The sequence below is a fragment of the Lepidochelys olivacea genome (assembly GCF_965140295.1).
Source record: "Lepidochelys olivacea isolate rLepOli2 genome assembly, chromosome: 1".
NCBI lineage: Eukaryota > Metazoa > Chordata > Testudines > Cheloniidae > Lepidochelys > Lepidochelys olivacea.
Genome location: NC_140411.1, coordinates 258,553,894 through 258,566,918, shown reverse-complemented (window position 1 = coordinate 258,566,918; position 13,025 = coordinate 258,553,894).

Genomic DNA, 13,025 nt, shown 5'->3' with positions numbered 1-13,025 from the left:
CTGTGCTGCAGGGATGCTGCGGGTCGGACACTTGCTCTGGCCGTGGCCACACGCTCTAGGTGGCAGGACCCTTCTTCCCAGCATTGCCCCCGCCCTGTCGGGGTTACGATTCCCCTCCAATTCTGGCCTGTAGGGCTTCTTGGTTGGGGGCATCTCCCTGCGCTGGGCCCGCTGCCCAGGGTCCCCCTTGTTCTCGCCAGCTGCTCACAGCACCCGGCTCCAGACTGCTCCAGGCCCAGCTCTATCACTCTATCTCAGCACCACTGTTGCTGCTGCTGCTCTGCCTCCAGCTCCCTGGGCTGCTTCTCTGGCCCCTCTGGCCCTGGTTGCTGCAGCTCTGCTCCCAGCACAGGTCTGCTCAGTGGCCTCTTCTGTGACGCTGCTCCCAGCACTGACCTGCTTCCTGGGCTGCTTCTCTGGCCCCTCTGGCTGGCACAGCTCTGCTCCCCAGCTCAGCTCGGGGCCCCTGCTTTCTCCTTAGCTCGGCCCCACTCTGTCTGATCCAGGCAATTCCAGCTCTCACAGAGGACGGGACCCCCCTGGTCTCCTGACTCCCTGATTAGCCTGCCCGCCCTGTCAATCAGGCTGACCTGCAGCATTGGCCTCTCCCCGTTGTTCCTGGGGACTGTCAGTCTCAGGGTCCTGATTTCCCATCGACCCTTCCCCTTTGAGTACGGGGAGCTAGCAATCAAAACACCCCCAGTAAGTTCTAGTAAGGGGACAACAGTCCCCTTACATTAGGTTACTTCCAGGTGGGCAATTTTGTGCTGTTGTGTCATGGCATTCTAAGTTGCATGCATGTTTAATTAAGCACAAAGAAAAATGCATCAGTTGACTTGAAACTTTTAATTTTCATCTTCCAAAGCACGTACCTTTGTCTTTTCTTTGCCTGGCTCTGGGAGGGGGCTCAGGGCTGGGGCAGTGGCTTGGGGTGCAGGAGGCACTATAGGGGGCTTGCCCCGAGAGGCTGCAGGTTGCATAGGCGCCGACTTCCCCTCTGCCCGGTGGGTGCTTGACCCCCTCCCGCCCCTGGCCCCACTCCTGCACTGCCCTCACCCCGCCCCCATTCCATCCCTTCCCCAAAGTCCCTGCCCCTGCCCTGCCTCTTAGCAATCAACAGGGAGCCACACTTAGGGTCAATGGGAGCTGCAACTGGCTTGCGGGCCTTGCAATGAAGAACACTGGTCTAGATAATATTTAGTACTGCCTCAGAGCAGGGGGCTGGACTAGATGACCTGTCAAGGTCCCTTCCAGCCCTGCATTTCTATGTTTATATTGTCTGCCCAGCAGCACCTAGCACACTGATGGCACTGTACAGTTAATATAGAAAAATCCCATACAAAAAGCTACATATAGGCCCTGATTGAGCAAAGCACTTCAGCACCTGCTTAACTTTAAGCACATGAGTTAGCCCTTTGGTTTCCATGGGACTACTCACATGCTTGCAGTTAAGCACATGCTGAAGTGCGTTGCTGGACCAGGGTCTAATGGAACATTCAAGCTCCAAAGTTGTCTGCACAAGTCAGGAAATGCCCTAGTTGAAAGGGCATATCCCATTGTTACAAGTAATACCTAAGAACACAAAGAGACTAGAGAACGCAATAGCTTGCCTACTTTTTTTCTCCAGTTTGTGTGTGGTCTGTTTTCCTGTTTCCCCTGTATAATCAAGAGAGCTGGGTGATTACGGGGTATTTTGGTTCATTGGTAATGCTGAAAAAAAATTGTTTTGGGGTCAAATGAAACATTTTGACAAGACTGAAATGTTTCATTTTGATCTATCCTCTTAAAAATAAACTTAGAGGGAATTTGGAAACAATTGTTTCAAACAAAACCCAAAGCAGTTAGTTTCAAAAATGTCAAAACATTTTATTTTGATTTGAGGGGATTTCTTTAAAAATCCCCCCACCCTCCGCCACTGAAATAATTCAGTGAAATTGACATAAATTTGTCAAAGATTTTGGTGTGACAGAATCTGCATTTTTTTGCCGGGGAAAATGTGAAATTTTTCATCCAGCTATTAGTCAGTTAATCAGTTTCCCCTGTTAGTGTGGCTTTTACACCCAGCAACAAGAGAAAAAAGCCATTAAAAAAAACCCCAGGAAAATGTGATTGTAAAAAACACCAAAATTTGCAGGGGATTCAAGGGCTGGTGAAGTATCTGAACCCACTCTTACTTGTTTGGGGTTTTTACAAATGGCGTAGATTTCAAATTCATGGCATCCCTTTAAAATTACACACATAAGCTGCATGCTGCCCACTGGTGCAAGCACATTACAGTACCATCTTCAATTACAGGTCTGCACAGTATTTTTCAAATATATCCTTGTTAGCCCTTGTAGCCCTTGTTAGGAGCAGTACATGACTTTCTTGGATGGTTGTTTGTTGTTGTTGTTGTTTGAACAGCCCTGCAACTGAAAACCAATTATTGCAAGAAAATGTTTATAAAAGTGTTTTCTTCCATCCAAATTCCTCCTGCTAAAAATGGCTAAACTGATTTTGCTCAAGCTTTCCAAAAAAAAATGTACGCTTTCAGGCAAAGACCAAGCTTGGGAAATTTCAGCCCCGTAAGTAAAAGTTTCAGAAAGTTACAAGAGACTGAGAAAAGGGAGTTAGAGCTTCCACTCTTAACTATTGCAGGATTTGATATAGTAGCAATTTGCTGGTAGCTCTGTCATGTGAGGCTGCGAAAGTTGCTTAAAAAAGGAGGAAGCCAGAGAAGGAGTGAAATTTGATCGAGCAACTACGTCATGGAAATTATCATCAATCATCATGCGCCCCATTTCCTAAAAGTGGTGAGAGTTACAGAAAGCCATGGGATTTAACACATTCAAGGAGGAAACTTGACGATCTCTGGTTTTATGATAGGGAACTTAAAATATTTTGGCCTGGAGAGAGGAGGAAGGAAAATGCCTTTGCAGTCTCTGCACTGGCACAATACATTTTCCTCAATGCTTCCAGGAGCAGCTCTGAGTTCCTAGCCATCCCCCGGTGACAGGAATAGTAACAACCTTCCGAGGGATTGCAACCAAGGCATATATAATAAGCAACATAGCAGCTGTCCCTTTAAGCCTAATGTGGAAGCACAGTGAATTAGCTTATTAGTCAGTTAATCAGTTTCCCCTGTTAGTGTGGCTTTTACACCCAGCAACAAGAGAAAAAAGCCATTAAAAAAAACCCCAGGAAAATGTGATTGTAAAAAACACCAAAATTTGCACTGGGCACTGGGTGTGCAGAGGGAGTAAATGCTGCTGCTACGAGAAGAGGCTAGCCTGCAGCTGGGCACTGAGGAGGTCTCTGTCTGCAAGAGGCTCCGAAATAAAGTGGTTTGGACCCCCAGGATAAACAAAGATTTCCTTCAAAAGCTGAGTCTTGTGCTTAAGAATTTAGGGGGACTGGAGCTTCCCAGTGGAGCACAGGGCAGAGAGACAGAGATCTATGTAAGAGCAGGATGCTGCTCTGTACAGGAGGGCCAATCATCGCTGCACACACACAACCAAAGGAGGGGAGAGCAGGTAGGTCTCGGCTCCACCTGAAACTGTCACAAACCTCAGATTCCCAGCAGAGGCGAGCTCACACCGGGGAAGAGGCGTCTCAGGACTTTTGTTTTCTGAGAGCTGTAACTCTTGAGTCCTTTAAGAAGAAAGTCTCTGTGGTTAAGAAATTCCTCTGCTAAGTCTGCGTTCCTCGCTTTCCTGCCACATTTCCCCTAAGGGGTTAAACTAGAATCCCTGAGTGACCCACAATCTCGGAGGAGATCTGGGGAGCAGGAATAAATGACTGGGGTGTTCAGGAGGTCTCAGACACCAGTTTCAGGGTCTAGGGTGGCTAGACACTGGTCCCGCACATCCCAAGGGTGTCAGACAAGAGACCTGAGCCTGGGAGTGTATCCTAGAGTCCAACAGCTAGAAGCAATGACTAGACTCTGCCCAGGCCCACTTGGCTTGGAAGCACATGGGACCCAGTCATTGGGTCCATTCACAACAGACTAGGGACCATACAGGCTGGTCCTGGGCCAGGTTGTGACAACTGCCAACTCTCCAGGTTAATAGGGAGGAGTATGTCAGGCCCAGAACACTGGGGTGGCTGGAGAGACCTAACACAGCCAGGAGCGGGAGGAACTCAGGAAATATGCCTGGGAGTGACTCTCTGCATCCAGTAGCACCTGCACCTCCATCTGCCTGTGCTGTACCTCATTAATGCCATGAGGTGCTTGAACAATGGGGTGCTGCTCAGGTCCTTTTCCACTGATATGTCCCTAGAAGAGGGAAAAGATATCGTCATCTCACATGATCAGAGCAGTTCCCTGACGGGGCTGCAGGAGCGCGGGCATCTCTCCAGCATCACCTGAAAGCATCGTCTCCTTACCTGATGCTGCCGACAGCGTCATCCTGGTAATAGCAGCGCAGCCAATTGATAGTGCCCTCCTCCGGGGGTAAGTCTTGAATGATCTTCACAAAAGCACATGGGAAGATTCCAGTGGCCTCGTGGACGGTTCCCTGGGACAAGTGGAAAGAAGAGAATGACAAAGAGGGCACTATTTTGGCTACATGTGGTCTGCTGTGGAAATGTGAGTCATTTCCATGGAGATGACTGCCAGAACTCCCCAGGTTTGACTGTGATGATTGAGGATCTTTCTGTATAATTTAATAAATTGTAGTTAATATTATGGAATTGCTCTTATGAAACCTCTGTATCATGAATGCCCTTCCATAGATGAATCTAGCATGTCCCACAAGCCTGAAAGCATGTCTTCCCCTGACTGAGGACAAAGGGGAATACTTAAAGTGGACCATAGTCATTCAAAAGAGTAACTGCATCCTAGGAAACTGAGGGAAGGGTTTTCTGGGAGCAGTGGAAAGATACCGTAACAGAACAAAGAAAGCCAGGTGTTGGTAGGTGGACACAGAGCCACAGAGAGGTTAGGGGTGAAGCATACAGGGAGTTGGGGCAAGAGGAAGGGAGTGGACAGACCAAGGTCACAGGACACAAGCTGGGTGGTGTGGCAGGGGGTTGAAGAAGTCTCCGTGTTCCAGGAATCCAAGCCATGCTCTGCAGCAGCAGGACCTCAACTGCTTCAGACGGCTCTGACCCTAGCCCAAAGGATACTCTGCAGTGGTGAAGAATGTAAGGCAGTGAAACGCAAGTAGGGCTGTTATTTTGTATGTATGTGTATATCTTGTGCTACTAAACAAAGAGTATTAAGGTGCTATACCTGTGCAAAGTGTGTGTGTTTCATGCTGCACCTACCACAGGGCCCCTGAGAATGCTTAACGGTAACCCAGAAGGCTCATATCTTTGGTGGGATTCTGGGAGAGGATGTGTTTAAGCTACAGCAGAGTCTGAAGGGTCAGCATGAGCCCAGAGGGTAAGTAGCTAGCCATGGATGGGAAGGGGGAAATCTAAGCTCTCAGGAAGGGATAACACAGAGTCTGCACCCCAAAAGGAGCACCTATGGACCTGTGTCAGGGCATGCAAACCCCACCCTAGGCAAGAAGGTGTTAAGAGCAGTTTGATGCTTGGGCAGCCCCACCCCACTGCACCTGTTAGGTATGTCATTCTTAGGGGAGGAGCCTTAAAAAGGAAGATGCCCAGTTCAGAAAACGCTGTCCTGGGAGTTACTGTTTTGGACTGGACTCAGTCCCACCCCTTCGGGGTAAGACAGAGTGTGATCTGGCTGGAGGAGGCTGAGTTGCAAGACAGAGGGGACCACCAGCAGCAAGCCTGAATGGCTGGTTGGCAAGGCAACAAAAGGAGGGAAAACCCCTGTGCCCAGCCAGGTGGATGAGTCACTGTCACAAGGCCCCAAGACAGGGACAGGGCCTGGACTCCATTCGATCTCAGGGAGGCTTAATAGCCAGAGATTCAAAGGCTTGAATTCCCCTCACACCAATCTGGAGGGCAGCTAAGAGGAGGTTTTTGACTGGATCTGTGACGATGATCACATAAGGAGAAGAGTACAATGGAAGTGACTTCATGCCATCCCTGTAACAGGACTACTGGATGGGGTAGTCAGCTGCAGAAGAACTGGGGCAGTGTCTCATATACACAAGTACTCATAGGCTCAGAGGCTGTTTTCTTTCACATAACAGAGATACTATATCAGCAATCAGCTTGCATGCACCCTCAGCCCATTTCCACAATCTTCCGGAATTGCCCAAGTCCCCTTTTAGATAAGGTGGTGTGAGAGTGGATGAAGTACGGCACATACCAAGCCACGTAAACAGAAGCAATCTAAAAAACATCTAAACAGGAGTTTCCTTCTGCTTTCTGTGTTACTCACTTCTACAAAATCCAGATGGTATTACAGGAAAGGAGTACAAGTGAAACCAAATGCCAGAGAAGAGAAAACCTGAAATTCAAACAGCCCAGAAAGTAAGGGTATGTCTACACTACGAAATTAGGTCGAATTTATAGAAGTCGGTTTTTTTAGAAATCGTTTTTATATATTTGAGTGTGTGTGTCCCACAGAAAATGCTCTAAGTGCATTAACTCGGCGGAGTGCTTCCACTGTACCGAGGCAAGCGTCGACTTCCGGAGTGTTGCACTGTGGGTGGCTATCCCACAGTTCCTGCAGTCTCCGCTGCCCATTGGAATTCTGGGTTGAGATCCCAGTGCCTGATGGGGCTAAAACATTGTCGCGGGTGGTTCTGGGTACATATCGTCAGGACCCCATTCCCTCCCTCCCTCCGTGAAAGCAGCAGCAGACAATCGTTTCGCGCCTTTTTTCTTGAGTTCCCTGTGCAGATGCCATACCACAGCAAGCATGGAGCCTGCTCAGGTAACCGTCACCCTATGTCTCCTGGGTGCTGGCAGACGTGGTACTGCATTGCTACACAGCAGCAGCAACCCATTGCCTTGTGGCAGCAGACGGTACAGTAGTACTGGTAGCCGTCATCGTCATGTCTGAGGTGCTCCTGGTCACCTCTGTGAGGTTGATCAGGAGCGCCTGGGCAGACATGGGTGCAGGGACTAAATTTGGGGTGACTTGACCAGGTCATTCTCTTTAGTTCTGCAGTCAGTCCTATTGAACCATCTTATGGTGAGCAGGCAGGTGATATGGATTGCTAGCAGTCCTATTGTACCATCTTCTGCTGAGCAGCCATGAGATGTGGATGGCTTGCAGTCCTTCTGCACCGTCTGCTGCCAGCCAAAGATGTAAAAGGTAGATGGAGTGGATCAAAACAAGAAATAGACCAGATTTGTTTTGTACTCATTTGCTTCTCTCCCCTCCCCGCCCCCACCCCCGTCTAGGGGACTCATTCCTCTAGGTCACACTGCAGTCACTCACAGAGAAGGTGCAGTGAAGTAAATCTAGCCATGTATCAATCAGAGGCCAGACCAACCAGCTTGTTCCAATAAGAACAATAACTTAGGTGCACCATTTCTTATTGGAACCCTCCATGAAGTCCTGCCTGAAATACTCCTTGATGTAAAGCCACCCCCTTTGTTGATTTTAATTCCCTGTAAGCCAACCCTGTAAGCCATGTCATCAGTCGCCCCTCCCTCCGTCAGAGCAATGGCAGACAATCGTTCTGCGCCTTTTTTCTGTGCGGAGGCCATACCAAGGCAAGCATGGAGGCCACTCAGCTCACTTTGGCAATTAGGAGCACATTAAACACCACACGCATTATCCAGCAGTATATGCAGCACCAGAACCTGGCAGAGCGATACCGGGCGAGGAGGCAATGTCAGCGCGGTCACGTAAGTGATCAGGACATGGACACAGATTTCTCTGAAAGCATGGGCCCTGACAATGCATGCATCATGGTGCTAATGGGGCAGGTTCATGCAGTGGAACACTGATTCTGGGCTTGGGAAACAAGCACAGACTGGTGGGACCGCATAGTGTTGCAGGTCTGGGAAGATTCCCAGTGGCTGCGAAACTTTCGCATGCGTAAGGGCACTTTCATGGAACTTTGTGACTTGCTTTCCCCTGCCCTGAAGCACATGAATACCAAGATGAGAGCAGCCCTCACAGTTGAGAAGCGAGTGGCGATAGCCTTGTGGAAGCTTGCAATGCCAGACAGCTACCGGTCAGTTGGGAACCAATTTGGAGTGGGCAAACCTACTGTGGGGGCTGCTGTGATGCAAGTAGCCCACGCAATCAAAGATCTGCTGATATCAAGGGTAGTGACCCTGGGAAATGTGCAGGTCATAGTGGATGGCTTTGCTGCAATGGGATTCCCTAATTGTGGTGGGGCCAGAGATGGAACCCATATCCCTATTTTGGCACCGGAGCACCAAGCCAGCGAGTACATAAACCGCAAGGGGTACTTTTCAATAGTGCTGCAAGCTCTGGTGGATCACAAGGGATGTTTCACCAACATCAACGTGGGATGACCGGGAAAGGTACATGACGCTCGCATCGTCAGGAACTCTGGTCTGTTTCAAAAACTGCAGGAAGGGACTTTATTCCCAGACCAGAAAATAACTGTTGGGGATGTTGAAATGCCTATAGTTATCCTTGGGGACCCAGCCTACCCCTTAATGCCATGGCTCATGAAGTCGTACACAGGCAGCCTGGACAGTAGTCAGGAGCTGTTCAACTACAGGCTGAGCAAGTGCAGAATGGTGGTAGAATGTGCATTTGGACGTTTAAAGGCACGCTGGCGCAGTTCACTGACTCGGTTAGACCTCAGCGAAACCAATATTCCCACTGTTATTACTGCTTGCTGGGCGCTCCACAATATCTGTGAGAGTAAGGGGGAGACGTTTATGGCGGGGTGGGAGGTTGAGGCAAATCGCCTGACTGCTGGTTACGCGCAGTCAGACACCAGGGCGGTTAGAAGAGCACAGGAGGGCGTGGTACGCATCAGAGAAGCTTTGAAAACCAGTTTCATGACTGGACAGGCTATGGTGTTAAAGTTCTGTTTGTTTCTCCTTGATGAAACCCCCCACCTCTTGGTTCACTCTACTTCCCTGTAAGCTAACCACCCTCCCCTCCTCTCTTCGATCACCACTTGCAGAGGCAATAAAGTCATTGTTGCTTCACATTCATGCATTCTTTATTCATTCATCACACAAATAGGGGGATGACTACCAAGGTAGCCCAGGAGGGGTGGTGGAGGAGGGAAGGAAAATGCCACACAGCACTTTAAAAGTTTACAACTTTAAAACTTATTGAATGCCAGCCTTCTGTTTTTTGGGCAATCCTCTGTGGTGGAGTGGCTGGTTGGCCGGAGGCCCCCCCACCACATTCTTGGGCGTCTGGGTGAGGAGGCTATGGAACTTGGGGAGGAGGATGGTTGGTTACACAGGGGCTGTAGCAGCACTCTGTGCTCCTACTGCCTTTGCTGCAGCTCAACCATACACTGGAGCATACTGGTTTGATCGTCCAGCAGCCTAAGCATTGAATCCTGCCTCCTCTCATCATGCTGCCGCACATTTGAGCTTCAGCCCTGTCTTCAGCCCGCCACTTATTCTCTTCAGCCCACCACCTCTTCTCCCGGTCATATTGTGCTTTCCTGCACTCTGACATTATTTGCCTCCACACATTCGTCTGTGCTCTGTCAGTGTGGGAGGACAGCATGAGCTCAGAGAACATTTCATCACAAGTGTGTTTTTTTTCTTTCTAATCTTCACTAGCCTCTGGGAAGGAGAAGATCCTGTGATCATTGAAACACATGCAGCTGGGGAGAAAAAAAAAGGGACAGCGGTATTTAAAAAGACACATTTTATAAAACAATGGCTATACTCTTTCAGGGTAAACCTTGCTGTTAACATTACATACATAGCACATGTGCTTTCGTTACAAGGTCGCATTTTGCCTCCCCCCACTGCGTGGCTACTCCCTCAACCCTCCCCCCTCCCCGTGGCTAACAGCGGGGAGCATTTCTGTTCAGCCACAGGCAAACAGCCCAGCAGGAACGGGCATCTCTGAGTGTCCCCTGAAGAAAAGCACCCTATTTCAACCAGGTGACCATGAATGATATCTCACTCTCCTGAGGATAACACAGAGAGATAAAGAACGGATGTTGTTTGAACGCCAGCAAACATACACTGCAATGTTTTGTTGTACAATGATTCCCAAGTACGTGCTACTGGCCTGGAGTGGTAAAGTGTCCTACCATGGAGGACGCAATAAGGCTGCCTTCCCCAGAAACCTTTTGCAAAGGCTTTGGGAGTACATCCAGGAGAGCCGTGAATGCCAGGGCAAATTAATCCTTTCACATGCTTGCTTTTAAACCATATATAGTATTTTAAAAGGTACACTCACCGGAGGTCCCTTCTCTGCCTGCCGGGTCCAGGAGGCAGCCGTGGGTGGGTTCGGGGGGTACTGGCTCCAGGTCTAGGGTGAGAAACAGTTCCTGGCTGTCTGGAAAACTGGTTTCTCCACTTGCTTGCTGTGAGCTATCTACAACCTCATCATCATCATCATCTTCTTCGTCCCCAAAACCTGCTTCTGTGTTGCCTCCATCTCCATTGAAGGAGTCAAACAACACGGCTGGGGTAGTGGTGGCTGAACCCCCTAAAATGGCATGCAGCTCATCATAGAAGCGGCATGTTTGGGGCTCTGACCCGGAGCGGCCATTCGCCTCTCTGGTTTTCTGGTTGGCTTGCCTCAGCTCCTTAAGTTTCACGCAGCACTGCTTCGGGTCCCTGTTATGGCCTCTGTCCTTCATGCCCTGGAAGATTTTGACAAAGGTTTTGGCATTTCGAAAACTGGAACGGAATTCTGATAGCACAGATTCCTCTCCCCATACAGCGATCAGATCCCATACCTCCCGTTCAGTCCATGCTGGAGCTCTTTTGCGATTCTGGGACTCCATCATGGTCACCTCTGCTGATGAGCTCTGCTTGGTCACCTGCAGCTTGCCACGCTGGCCAAACAGGAAATGAGATTCAAAAGTTCGCGGTTCTTTTCCTGTCTACCTGGCCAGTGCATCTGAGTTGAGAGTGCTGTCCAGAGTGGTCACAATGGAGCACTCTGGGATAGCTCCCGGTGGCCAATACCGTCGAATTGTGTCCACAGTACCCCAAATTCAACCCGGCAAGGCCGATTTAAGCGCTAATCCACTTGTCAGGGGTGGAGTAAGGAAATTGATTTTAAGAGCCCTTTGAGTCGAAAAAAAGGGCTTCATCGTGTGGACGGGTGCAGGTTTACATCGATTTAACGCTGCTAAATTCGACCTAAAGTCGTAGTGTAGACCAGGGCTAAGAACCCTGGAATTTGAAGATGGAGGCTTAGTCCCTAGTAGGTTAATGTCTTATGTACCCCAACAGCTTTGTGATCCAAACGCAGTCTCACCTCGAGTCTCTGTTGATCCTGCTGCATAGATAGATCAACTTTCCCTTCTTGAAGTCAGCTCCACTGTACTGATTCCAGGAAAGTCTAACAGTGCCCCGGGGAAACAACCAACATTTACACAATAAACTCAGGGTTTACAACTGCATCCTGTTTTCCTGTTCTGCTTCCAAACAGAAAAGAGGTTACTTCCCTGTAGCTCGCATTCTTGGAGTATACTGCCCATGCAGATCCCTGCTACTGAGCTGCACACTGAGATCTGGAACCATCAGGAAAGCATAGATATGTTTCTATTGGCAGGGGGGAAAAACTATCCACTTGTCCTAGACTATTATTCTCACATCCCTGAGACAGCCCTACAAGAAGATACTACAGCTAAACAGGTGATGGTGCATGTCAACTCCATTTTTGCTCGACATGGATATATCTGACAGTATTATACAGCCATGTGCCAAGTTTAGTAGGCATGAGTTTAAGTAGTTTGCAATAAGGTAGGGGGATTTGGCAGGTGACTGCCTCCTTATTATCCCCAATCCAATGGGCTGGTGGCAAACTGAGTCAAAATAGTAAAGTGCCTCTAGAAAAAGGCTGCAGAGTCAGACTCTGATCCTACTTAGAACTGTTTAATTACAGAATGAAACCACTGAAGCATAGGCTGTCACCTGATGCTATTTTGTTAAACAGGAAACTAAAAACAAGAATTCCTGCATTGCTAGACACTGATGTCAGAATAACTGGGGATTGGAGAAGCATAGAGACAAATAAGGCAAAATGAAAAAAATCAATATAATTTGGGGGCCTGGGAGCTGCAACCACTTTGTGAAAATGGCACTGTGCATATCTCTGATAGACGACAATGGTCGCAGACATCAGTGATGTTGTCATTCCAGATGGACACATGCTAAAGAGGCGTAGGAGACACTGTCTGCAAGTTTTAGAAGGGAGGGAAATAAGCAGTAGTGAGTTCCTATTGGAGGCATGATCCAAAGCTGATTGAAATCACTGAGAGCCCAGGGGGCAAGGTGCTGTACACACATGTCGTGAAAAGCAGTCACTGCCCCCAAAATCTTACAGTTGAGGTTATGGTAAGATACGGCAGGGCAGGGGGGGGCGGGAGAGAAATACAGAACTCCTGTTGCAAGCGCTACTTCCCTTTTCCTTCTCTCTTCTTCGTAACTGTCTCACTGGGTATGGAGGCAAGGAGATGGGAAGCAAAGGCCAGCCTCTTGATTCCTAGAAAACAATGTGTCCTGATTCCTCCAAACCGGTTAATAAGAATCAGTGAAAAGTCACAATGAAATGAGACCTATTTCCTTCCCCTCCCAGGTTTTAAGAGCTGTCTCAGTGGCAGGGACCCAGTGGGTGTGAAACACACCAAAAATAGGAAGTTCAGAGTCTGAGTCTCACTTCAGCTCCATGGTGTTCAGGGCTGTATCTGCTCCTTGAAGGGAGGCAGATGGGGGTGTGGAAGCCCTCAGAGGGCAAAATGTCCATCCCAGGTTCATTATTTCCCATGGGGATCCATTCCAGTTTTGGACAGCCGTGGTCATTGCTGATTCCTGTATGCGTAAAGGCGCTCCAGCTGCCAGGAACTGAGAACTGAGCGGGCCAGCGATCCACCTGCTGTGAGGCGGCTGTCCCACCGGCAGCTCTTGGCTCAGGTGAGGAAACTCCGCCTTTACTGGGGGAAGGGTACGTGGCAAAGAGAGCCTGTCCCCAGACAGACAAGGGCTCACGAGCTCTGGAGCCATCAGTCACAGTGGGATCTCTTCTCTGTGGT